Source organism: Schistocerca cancellata, chromosome 6 (assembly GCF_023864275.1).
Source record: "Schistocerca cancellata isolate TAMUIC-IGC-003103 chromosome 6, iqSchCanc2.1, whole genome shotgun sequence".
NCBI classification, from domain to species: domain Eukaryota; kingdom Metazoa; phylum Arthropoda; class Insecta; order Orthoptera; family Acrididae; genus Schistocerca; species Schistocerca cancellata.
The window spans coordinates 447658523-447671562 of NC_064631.1; positions in this window are offsets into that span (position 1 = coordinate 447658523).

Sequence of the window (13040 nt, forward strand, 5' to 3'; positions counted from 1 at the left end):
CCACATATTCACTATTCCTTGCAAATGGGTTGTTCAAGGGCCCCTGTTTACTGGAATGATTTTGCTTTTGTTTATCATATACTTTCACATGTGTGAGTATTTGCTATTAATATGATTCACTCAATATAAATAATAACAAAACTTTTATTATACTGTTTACAGATAAATAAATGATAAATCTCATGTGGCTCAGAGCTTGATGAAAATATTTTCATTTGACATTTCAGTGAAAGGTGTGCCAGTTCAAATTTTTGCTGTCATCAGTAGTCAAATCCAGGTCCACCACATTATTTCTCTTTCATATCACACACTAATCTGATGGAAAATTTCTTATAATTTAACTTCTTATGTGGTGAGTTTTCTTCAGGTGTAACACATGACTTACACTGATAAGTGGAGTTGGAATGCTGTGGATTTCACTCTTCTGTTGTAGAAACTTTGATCCTTTGTTCAGTACCAGCAGTGTTTACAGTTAAGTATTTGATCTGGGAGTTTGTGTTTTACATTTTAGTTTTATTTGTGGCTCATTCAGAATTTGTTGTCTGTCTTCTTGTACAGATGGAAAATACTAGTGCATAAAAAAGTTATGAAGCCATGAATGCAAAGCTACAGATGAATCTCACAATGAACAATCTTCTAACAAACAATATATTTTAGTGGAATTTTCTATTTTTTGTGAGTGTGTCAAGAATTGTTTATGTTGTAATCTTTGTGGAGATGCTGTTGACTTGAAAATAACAAAATCTACTGAACTCTCCTGAAACACTGCTATTGTTTGTACCAGCTGTGACAATGTGACCTATTTTTGGACCTCTAAAAATGCAGTAGCAATATATTTGAGAGTAATATCAGGCTCTTGTATACACTGTAAGCAATTGATAAAGTACATAGCTACTGCTGTTAAACACTTTGTGCCCTAATGAAACTTCCACTTCCACCTGCTAAAATAAACAAATACACTGAAGTGATAGGAGGCTCCATTCAGTCTGTAGCAGATTTATCTATGAAAGCTGCTGCCAGTGAAGCCAAATACTTAAATGAAAGAAACCCAGATATCCTAGCTGCTTTTGATGGACCCTGTCAGAGAAGGGGTCACACATAAAAAATGCTGTTGCTATTGTTACTGGTGTGGACAATGGGCAAAGTTTTGGATTATGAAGTACTCACTAAGCATTGATGCCATTGTGCATCTAATAAGGAAGACAAAGCTCACATCTGCAACAAGAATTATTAGGGTACAAGAGGAGGCATGGAAGTTGCCAATGCTGCAAGAATTTTTAACAGATCACAAAAGGAACATGGCATATTTTATACAAATTCCTTGAGGATGGTGACTCCAAGACTTAGAAAAGTGCAATAGAATCCATGCTATACATCAATAGGACAATAACTAAACAACTAGAATGCATTGATCATGTAAAAAAAAAAAAAAAAAGAGAGAGAGAGAGAGAGAGAGAGAGAGAGAGAGAGAGAGAGAGAGAGAGAGCACCCATCTAAGGATACTGAAGCAGAGTCTAAAGGATATATCTGCCTCCCTAGCTGAGTGGTCATCAAGGCTGACTGCCATGCTGCAGGAGTTCCAGGTTTGATTCCTGGCCTGGTCAGAGAATTTATCTGCTTGGGGATTGGGTGTTGTGTTGCTCTCATCATCACTGATACCAAAGTTCCCGAAGTGGCATCAAGTAAAAAGACTTGCACTAGGCAGCTGAACAACCCCAGGTGGCATCTCCTGACCATTTCATTTTTCTAAAGGATAAAATTTTGTCAGATAGTAACAACATTAGAGGTGACGTATCAGACAAAACTATAAATGAACTTCAGCAATACTATGCTACAGCAATAAGAAGTAATGTAAATAATTTACAGGAAATGAGGCAAGCTGTTGGGCAACACATTTACACTGGTCATCGACTGATGATTATCTTCTTCATTTTGCTTGTCCAGATGATCTGCAGTCCTGGTACAAATACAGAAAAGCTGAAGCTACTGGAGTTCCTTACCACCATAAAAATTCTACCATAGTGGCTATTATGATGAAAGTAAGGCAACATATACTGATTTGGGGCATCCTGATCATCTCAGAAAATGTCTTCTTGGTTGTACCCAGAATCAAAATGAGTCATTCAAGAACCTCAGATGGAATTGTGCACCTATAATATACGCTGGTGTCCAAAATTAAAGCAAAAAATGTAAATTTTGCAAGTTTGTGTTTATTTTGCCAGAAAATAATATAATCAGGTGACAGCAAAGTAGAAACAATGTAAAGAATACAGAATACCACTCATGCTCCATGAGGTCGAACATTATCATCCATTAATATGAAGTCTGGGAGCACAGTATCTCTTAACAACTGTACATGAAGTCCCAAGCCCTCGTCACAGTACCTGACAGCAGTTAAATCTTTCTGATTCATGCGTACAATTTCATGAAGAGGTATTCGAGAGGTTACATAATCCCTGCCCACACCATCAGCGATCCTCCTAGATCTTGGTCTCTTTCCACAATGTCTGGGTCTCAAACTCATGTTCCACATTCCCTTCAGATGCAAATCTGTCGAGAATCATTCTCCAGACCAAATTAGGGGTCATATGTGAAAAGAACATTGGCCCACTCTTCGAATGTACAGGTGGATGTTGACGACTCCCCTCTAGACGTTCCCCTCTGTGAAGACATGTCAGAGGCACCCATGCAGCAGATCTCCAACAATAAGGACCCCTCTGTGAAAGCCTTCCCTTCATGTTTGCCTAGATATAACACATTCAGTGGATGCTGCAAGGTCCAATGCCAGTTGCTAAGAAGAACTAGGGCGGCACCATTGTGCCCTTATGGCCAAATAATGGTCCTCTCTTTCTGATGTCAAATGTGGTCAGCCCTGCCCTAGTCTTTGGGATACAGTTTCAATCTTTATTAACTCTCGCGCCATCCGAGATACAACATAATGACTTACATTAAGCCATCGGGTCATATGATTTTTCAATTGTTCTTTTTCCATTCTTCCTGTGTCGCTTCACTGCAGAGAGTCTGGTACGCGTCTTCTCTGTATCATATAGCACCATTTGTGACTGTGTACACAGCAATTGTGGATGTGGGACAACCTGATAAACACTACTCCATTCAATAGGTGCCCTGACATCAACATAGACATGATTTTCCATTGAGCAAAATGCCATCTTCCATGCAGAACACGATTGTACCAAAGTCTGTTGACAGTCTGTATGATTATATTGTGAATTAAACACAGGATGTAGTTTTAATTTTGGATAATAGTGCATTTGTTGGGATAAAAGTTTTGAAATGGGGTGTCAGTGATGTTATTTCATTCAATGATTATCACCTGGGTAGAACAAAGGTCATGCTTGGCATTGTTCCTGGTATTAACAACATCAGAGGTCTTCAGCTTCTGGACAAACTGCGAGTAAGTATGGCTCAGTATGCATCTGAATTTAATACAAGGAAAGAAGGGCAGCAAGGAGAAGAAAGCTTCTATGCAAAGAAGAACCAGAAGATGACCCTGATTACTATGCTGGACAGTTTTGATAATATCATAAGAAGTATCTGTTAATTTTCGTAGATAGGCACAAATAAAGAAATAAATAAATAAAATAAAATAAAAAAAGAGTGTGACAAATATAGATTTTGGCCAGTAAGGCCTTTGTCAAAATTAGACGACAAACACACACATACACCATCATGCAAATGCAACTCTCACACACACATGACTGCAGTCTCAGGCATCTAAGGCCACACTGCGAGCAGTAGCACCAGACATAATGGGAGTGGTGACTGCGTGGGGGTAGGAGGAGGCTGGGGCAGGGAGGGGGATGGATAGTAGGGTAGGGGTGGTGGACAGTGACATGCTGTTATGTAGAGCACAGGGATAAGGAGGGAAGAGGGTAGGGCAAATATGAGCAGTCATGAAGTTAGCTGGAGGGCTGCAGAGAGGTGGGGAAGGAGGGGGGGGACAATAGCAGAAAAGGTGAGGGGTTTGGGATTCTAGGCACCCACACTCATTTCGCCTGCAGTGACGAGTGGTCCCTCTCAAAATATATCCAGGTTCTCACTGAAGCCTTCACGAACCATAATTATCCTCTCAACCTTGTATGTAAACAAATTACCTGTGCCTTATCTTTCCAGTCTCCCACCACCTCACAAAGTCCCACCGTCCAGCCAAAGAGGAGCATTCCCCTCATACCTCAGCACCACCCAGGACTGGAGCAACTGAATTACATTCTCCACCAGGGTTTCAACTATCTCTTGTCGTGCCCTGAAATGAGAAATGTCCTGCCCACTATCCTTCCCACACCTTCCACAGTGGTATTCCACCATCCACTGAATCTACACAATTACTTGTCCATCCCTACACAACCTATGCTCCCAACCCCTTACCTCATGGCTCATACACCTGCAATAGACCAAGATGCAAGACCTATCCTATACATCCTCTCACCACCACCTACTCCAGTCCAGTCACAAACATGACCTATCCCATCAAAGGCAGGGCTACCTGTGAAACCAGTCATGTGATCTACAAGCTAAGCTGCAACCATTGTGCTGCATTCTATGTGGGCATGACAATGACCAAGCTGTCTGTCCACATGAACGGCCACCGACAAATTGTGACCCTGAAACAAGTGGACCACCCTGGTGCTGAGCATGCTGCCAAACATGACATCCTTCATTTCAATGAATCCTTCACAGTCTGTGCAATATGGATCCTTCCCACCAACACCAGTTTTTCTGAATTGTGCAGGTGGGAACTTTCCCTGTGATATATCCTATGTTCCCATAAACCTCCTGGCCTCAACCTTTGTTAGTCATTCTCCTCTCCTCTCCAACCTCTTCTCTGTTCCCATTCCAGCACTACTTGGCTCTCATTCCTCCATTGCACCTAGTCTTTTTACTTCTCCCCTTTTCTGCTTCCCCCCCCCCCCCCCCCCCCCCGCCCACATCTCCGTCTAACCTCCTGACTGCATACAGCTGCCCTACCCTCTTTTCACCTCGTCCCTGCATGCTCCCCAACAGCACGTCACCATCCGTCACTCCTATTAACCCTACCCCTCCCCGCCAGCAGCATCCTCCTACCCACACTCAGTTGCCACTCCCGTCATGCACTGGTGCTGCTGCTGCTGCTTGCACTGTGGCCTCAAATGCTTGAGATTGCAGTCACATGTGTGCGAGTTGCGTTTGCGTGAGTGTGTGTTTGTCGTCTAATTCTGATGAAGGCCTTACTGGCCAAAAGCTATTTTTGTCACAGTGTTGTTTGTACCTAACTCGGTATCTCCACTATATGGTGAGTGACAACTTCCCTTTTCGCAATACTGTTACATTGCATCCTGGATTTTCCATTGTTTGATTTTTGCCTGATGGTTTTTCTTCGGTCCTAGTCCGGTGCAGTTTTCCTTTGTTACTTTTTTCAAATGCATCACTATACTCAATGTCCATCCTTCTTACTCTTCTCTCCTGTCTTTCTCTTGTCATCTTACAAACCGCATTGCATGCTCTGCTTATGAGCCACACTGTATCAACCATCTTGGCCGTGCACAACAGACGGCTACAAGACCACACTGATTGTTGGTGCAGATCTTATGTCTCACATCAGTCCCACTGATATCACAATCCATACCTTCTAATTGATCACTCACGTATTTTCACACGTTTTTCCCACACCCTTCCGGTGCCACATGATTTTGTATCTTATCCCATGAACCCCTTCTCACGCCCCACTCTTTCTCTGTTCAATCCCAGTTTGCAGCCACTAATTCCATCTCATCCAGTTACATCTGCCATCCCCCTTCTTCATACTTATCTACCCTCAGACCTGCTAACCATAGTAAAATGTATATTTATATATTATTTATATCTTCTATTTGATCTTGTGACTTCTTGCCAATTTTAGTGAGTTTTCACCTTTCACTTTCATCAGCTCCCACAGATTTCATATTGTCTCCAACTTCAGCCTTTGTTTCATCCTTCTCGTGATTTTTCACACATATTTGGGCGTATTTTTGCAATTTTTTGATGTAATTTTACGTTATTTACATAATTTTTCGCTTTTTTCCACCACCATGGATCCTTGCTCCTTCCATTTGTGTCAATATAGAAAAGTTTCTTCATCCATAGCTAGAACCTAGCCCCACATACTGTTCCTGTGTTGTTGCTTAGCTCATGGAATCCCCCCAAATGGCCTTACCATCAAATTACCTATTTCCAACTGCCACCACTCCTTCCACAATGAACTCCACCTGTTCAGATTCTGCCAGTCCTTAGCCCTCACGAACACAGTCCTGCAAAACCATATCAACCAAGCCCAAACCTCCTTGCAGTACCTTCTCTCCATCCACAAAATTCTACTGCCATGCAATCCCAAATTCCTGGAACCATAACACACACTGAAACTCTTGTCCTCCAGGAATTAGAGCAACATGCACAACGTCACCTCAAAATGCTCTCCAAAATGTTCACTTCCCACTTCTGCTTTGAAGTACCACTGCCCACCCCCTCTGCAACAGCCTCCGAACCTCCTCCATGTCCATAGCTGACAAACCCTGTCTTGCAGATCTACTACATTTACCCCATCCTCCAAAACTGCCTCCCACCACCACACAGAATCCAGAACCTATACAGACATGAAACACAGTCATAAACCTTTCCTCCAGAAGCCTTAGCCCCACAGAAATAGCAGTCCTTTCAAAAGCCTCACCTTTGCCCCACTGCCAAATTCAATCAAGCAGGACTTGTTACAGGCCTCCTCCCCTTCTCCCGATCCCTACAGGGAAAACACTTTTTCGCAACCAACCCTACCAATCAGACTAAACCAAAGACCAGTGTTGGACCTTGCCTAATTCAGTTCACTCCTCCATGCAACCGTGATCCATCCCCACTGCCCCCAAATCACCCCCTGTTAACTTTTCAGATTTCTTAAACTCGAACCTTGCCTCACCAACATTCTCCAAATCCCCTCAACCTGCAAACTAATCTTACATCCACAGAAAGAACCACAGTCCACCATCTAAAAACTGATCCTAACCTTATAATCCTTCCTGCAGATAAAGGCTCCACCACTGTTGTTTTGAAGTGCAAGGATTACCTGGCAAAAGGACTCCACCACTGTCAGATACCTACAAACCTTGCCACAGTGACCCAATTCCTGAAATCCAGTAGCACCTCCAGTCACTCCTCAAATTCGTAGGCCCATCCCAGAACCGCTCACTGGAGTCCAACTCTGCTTACCCCAACCACGCCCCATGCTCCTACCTTCTACATGCTTCCTAAAGACATAAACACAATCACCAAGGACACCCTATTGTGGCCGGATATTGTGCCCCCACTGAGAGAATCTCTGCTATCATATATCAACACCTTCAATCTATTAGCCAGAACCTACTCTCCTATATAAAAGATAACAACCATTTCCTCCACTGACTCTCCACAGTTCCTATCCTTTTACCACATGGTGCCCTGCTTGCCACTATTGATGTAACCTCTATTTACACTAACATCAATTTGGATCGAAGGTGAGGACACCCTATCCACATTCCTCCAGAACGTGAACAACTTCTCCCCCATTTGCTTCACCTGGTCATACTAAACCCAACAAGCCTCCTTCCTAGATGTTGGCATCCACCTCAAAGATGGCCACATTAGTACCTCCATGCATATCAAACCTACTAACCACCAACTATACCTTCACTTCGACAGCTGCCACACGTTCAGTACAAAGAAGTCCCTTCCATACAGCCTAGCCACCTGTGGTCATTGCATCTGTTGTGACGAATGGCCCCTCTCAAAATATATCAAGGGTCCCACTGAAGCCTTCACGAACCATAATTATCCTCCCAACCTTGTACGCAAACAAATTTCCTGAGCCTTATCTTTTCAGTTTCCCACCACCTCACAAAGTCCCACCATCTGGCCAAAGAGGAGCATTTCCCTTGTAACTCAGTACCACCCAGGACTGCAGAAACTGAATTATATTCTCCGCCAAGGCTTTGACTATCTCTCGTCGTGTCCTTAAAAGAGAAATGTCCTGCTCACTATCCTTCCCACACCTTCCACAGTGGTATTCCACTATCCACCAAACCTACACAATATATTCATCCATCCCTACACAACCTATGCTCCCAAACCCTTACCTCATGACTCATACCTCTGTAACAGACCTAGATGCAAGACCTATCCTATACACCCTCTCACCACCATCTACTCCAATTTGGTCACTGATATCACCTATCCCATCAAAGGCAGGGCTACCTGTGAAACCAGTCATGTGATCTACAAGCTAGGCTGCAACCACTGTGCTGCATTCTTTGTGGACACGACAAACAGCAAGCTGTCTTTCCGCATGCATGGCCACCAACAAACTGTGGCCAAGAAACAAGTGGGCCACCCTGGTGCTGAGCACGCTGCTAAACATGACATCCTTCATTCAATGACTGCTTCACAGCATGTGCCCTATGGATCCTTCCCACCAACACCAGCTTTTCTGGAATGTACAGGTAGGAACATTCACTAAAATATTTCCTATGTTCCCATAAAACTCCTGGCCTCAGCTTTCGTTAGTCATTGTCTTCTTCCATCCAGCCCCTTCTCTGTTCCCATTCTGGCACTCTCACTCCTCCATTGCACCTAGTCTTTTTACTTATCTCCTTTCGCACTATCCCCCCCCCCCCCCTTTCTCACCTCTCCGTCTAACCTCCCTACTCTACTGCATACAGCTCCTCTACCTTCTTTCCACCTCGTCCCTGCATGCTCCCCAACAGCACGTCACTGTCCATCACCCATATTATCCCTCCCCCTCCCTGCCCCAGCCTCCTCTTACCTGCACTCAGTCGCCACTCCCGTCATGCACTGGTGCTGCTGCTTGCAGTGTGGCCTCAGATGCCTGAGGCTGCAGTCGTGTGTGTGTGTGTTGCGTCTGCATGAGTGTGTATGCATGTGTTTTGTTGTCTAATTTTAACGAAGGCCTTACTGGCCGAAAGCTGTATTTGTGACAGCCTGTTTGTTGTGCCTATCTGTGACTCACCACCTCCTCTGTATGGTGAGTGGCAACTTTCCTTTTCACAATATTGTTACATTCCATCCTGGATTTTCCAGTGTTCAAATTTAACAAGGACAAGATAGGGCATTTGACTTACCTTCAATGCTGTCTTTTATTTAAAACATTAATATAAAATTAAATTATATTTTTTGTATTTAGTCTCACTTCTTATGATAGAAGTGAAATAATCTGTAAAATGTAGAATTAGGAAGCTCAAGTATTAAACTAAAAAAAAAAAAAAGATTCATTCTTTCCACAGTTTCATAGATATATTTTCACTGGAGGTAGAACAGTACAGTAGGTCTAGTTCTTTCTGCTTTCACTAAAAGCTTCTTTCAAAGCTCCCAGAAATTACCGCAAATGAAAATGAATGTTTCTTCTCTTGTATTTGGCGCTGGAATAAGATTTAGAAATTTATTCTTTTATAGAAAAGCATTGATGTAGTACTTATTAAAAATATGTATGTATATATACCTCAATTCCATGATTTACATTTACTTTTAACTACTTTATGAGGAGCCTTAGTGGTGCTAAATAATACGTTTTGCTTTTTTGCTACTCTCCAAACTGTTTACCTTGTATCTTAATTCTTCACTTTCACAGTGGTCAGAAAAGCTTGTAAGGGTGTTATAGAGGAGTTTTTGCTGAAAATTAATGTTAAGAATAAAATTCAATCTGTTGTATCATTTCTGAGTTATTTAGCACTGAAGTTAACCAATTGGGTCATCACACTCACAAGCAGATGTGTGGGTCCATGAGTCACCACTGTTGAAATTCTCATTACCAATTAAAATGTGCCTTTTTCGGAAGTGATAAATTTAAGCTAGATGAGCAAATGCTGAGTTTGTTCAGTTTAAGGAAACCAAATGAAGGACACATTTGGTGGGACTGCCTCTCATAGGTTGCTTGAATTTGCACACACAATGACCTGACTTACTAACTTCAATGCTAAAGAACATGAAAATAGTTCAATGTATCAATTTTTGTAGCAATTATTTCTCAGCATAACTGACCCTGCAACACCCTTACAAGCTTTTCAGGTTGTTTTTGATAACCCACTATATGTAACAGTGTAGTGTTGCATATACAGTCAAAGGTTTTTCAGAGATCCAGGAATACACTATAAAATTTTTTCTGTTCTTCTAATGCTCTGATTATGTGTGTCACGAAGCTTGCTATGGCTGTTTCGGTAGATTTTGTTTTCCTAAATTTGTGCTCTGTTTCATCTAGGGTATTGATTTGTTTACTGGTGAATTCTATAATTATGTTTGTAATAAATATTTCTACAATTTTTGATGAAGTAAGTTTAATAGTTTAGGTCTATAGTTTCCGCAATCTCCCTTTTTGCCACCTTTATAAACTGACACAACTTACTCTTCTTCACACATATTGGAAACAGACCTTGTCCATTATCAAGCTTACAAGATGATGCTTTGCTAGATACATTGAGCAGTGTTTCATCACTTTTCAGGTATTTTATCTCTGTCCTCCATGTTTTTGTTTTTCAGTGACACGAGTACATTTGTAACTCCTGTTTCACCTATTGGAAAAAAAAAAAAAAAGAACGATTGGACATTTTATTATTTCTGATGAAACAGTACTCTTTTTAACCAATGCTTCACTTTGTTTTGTTAGTTTTGAAAGTATGTTTACATAATAATGATTTAAAGTGGGACACACCTCACATGGGTCAGTCAGTTCATTCCCTTGAGAAGTAAGTACTATGTTCCTACTTTCTAACTTATTTGATTCATTCCTGTTTGTACTTACGTTACCAGACTTTCTTATAAATATTTTATGAGGTTCCAGTTTGATTTTATATATCTAGGTACTGCTTGCCTTATCATCCTGCTATAATATATACAGGGTTATTACAAATGATTGAAGCGATTTCACAGTTCTACAATAACTTTATTATTTGAGATATTTTCACAATGCTTTGCACACACATACAAAAACTCAAAAAGTTTTTTTTAGGCATTCACAAACGTTCGATATGTGCCCCTTTAGTGATTCGGCAGACATCAAGCCGATAATCAAGTTCCTCCCACACTCTGCGCAGCATGCCCCCATCAATGAGTTCGAAAGCATCGTTGATGCGAGCTCACAGTTCTGGCACGTTTCTTGGTAGAGGAGGTTTAAACACTGAATCTTTCACATAACCCCACAGAAAGAAATCGCATGGGGTTAAGTCGGGAGAGCATGGAGGCCATGACATGAATTGCTGATCATGATCTCCACCACGACCGATCCATCGGTTTTCCAATCTCCTGTTTAAGAAATGCCGAACATCATGATGGAAGTGCGGTGGAGCACCATCCTGTTGAAAGATGAAGTCGGCGCTGTCGGTCTCCAGTTGTGGCATGAGCCAATTTTCCAGCATGTCCAGATACACGTGTCCTGTAACGTTTTTTTCGCAGAAGAAAAAGGGGCCGTAAACTTTAAACCGTGAGATTGCACAAAACACGTTAACTTTTGATGAATTGCGAATTTGCTGCACGAATGCATGAGGATTCTCTACCGCCCATATTCGCACATTGTGTCTGTTCACTTCACCATTAAGAAAAAATGTTGCTTCATCACTGAAAACAAGTTTCGACTGAACGCATCCTCTTCCATGAGCTGTTGCAACCGCGCCGAAAATTCAAAGCGTTTGACATTGTCATCGGGTGTCAGGGCTTGTAGCAATTGTAAACGGTAAGGCTTCTGCTTTAGCCTTTTCCGTAAGATTTTCCAAACCGTCGGCTGTGGTACGTTTAGCTCCCTGCTTGCTTTACTTGTCGACTTCCGCGGGCTACGCGTGAAACTTCCCCGCACGTGTTCAACCGTTTCTTCGCTCACTGCAGGCCGACCCGTTGATTTTCCCTTACAGAGGCATCCAGAAGATTTAAACTGCGCATACCATCGCCAAATGGAGTTAGCAGTTGGTGGATCTTTGTTGAACTTCGTCCTGAAGTGTCGTTGCACTGTTATGACTGACTGATGTGAGTGCCTTTCAAGCACGACATACGCTTTCTTGGCTCCTGTCGCCATTTTGTCTCACTGCGCTCTTGAGCGCTCTAGCAGCAGAAACCTGAAGTGCGGCTTCAGCCGAACAAAACTTTATGAGTTTTTCTACGTATCTGTAGTGTGTCGTGACCATATGTCAATGAATGGAGCTACAGTGAATTTATGAAATCGCTTCAATCATTTGTAATAGCCCTGTACTTTCTTATTATGCCTATACATTTAACTATCCACTTCACTGTTACATTTCCAATATCTTTTATTCAAATCTTCTAAATCTTTTATGTAGTCTTCATGCTGTCTGTGGTGATTCATTTCTTATTATGTCTTATGTTCATCTTTCTGCAGACCTTTGAACAAGCTATGCTTACGTGGTGACTTAAAACTGAAATGAAAGTTTTCCAACACTCTTCCCCATCATTGTTATATATGGCCTTCGTGTCATCTGATCTGAGTAACATTTGCAATATAAAGAGATTTTCACCATTTGTCAGCCTTTGCTATAAAACTACATTTCCGGTTTAAGTTTTCTTTCTCTGTAGGGCAATTAAATGACCATGGTGATTTGAAATGACTGTTTTAAGTTTTTGTACTTTCAATTTATTTAAAGATATGTTCACAAAAATATGACCCATTCTTGAGTCTGGTGATTCAGTGCTTGTTGTTGGGCTACTTACAAGCAGCTGCATATTATATGTATTTACAACATCATGAAAACATTTTGTGCAACTGCTCTGTTTTAATGTTTTTATATTTAGGTTTCCAGGTATTATTAGGTATGAGATTTCTTTAAAGACTTTGTCAAGAAGTACTTTACGTTCTGTTAGGAAATCTTGTATCCCATAGTTTTTATCCCTAACACTAGTCATCTTCCCACCTGAAAATTTGCTTTGATCACTATGCAGCTTCTAAACACCTTTCTCTCTAGTTGGTTGCCCATTGAACACATTCATTTACACTGCTATCCACGTACAATACTCCCCTACCTCTACTATGT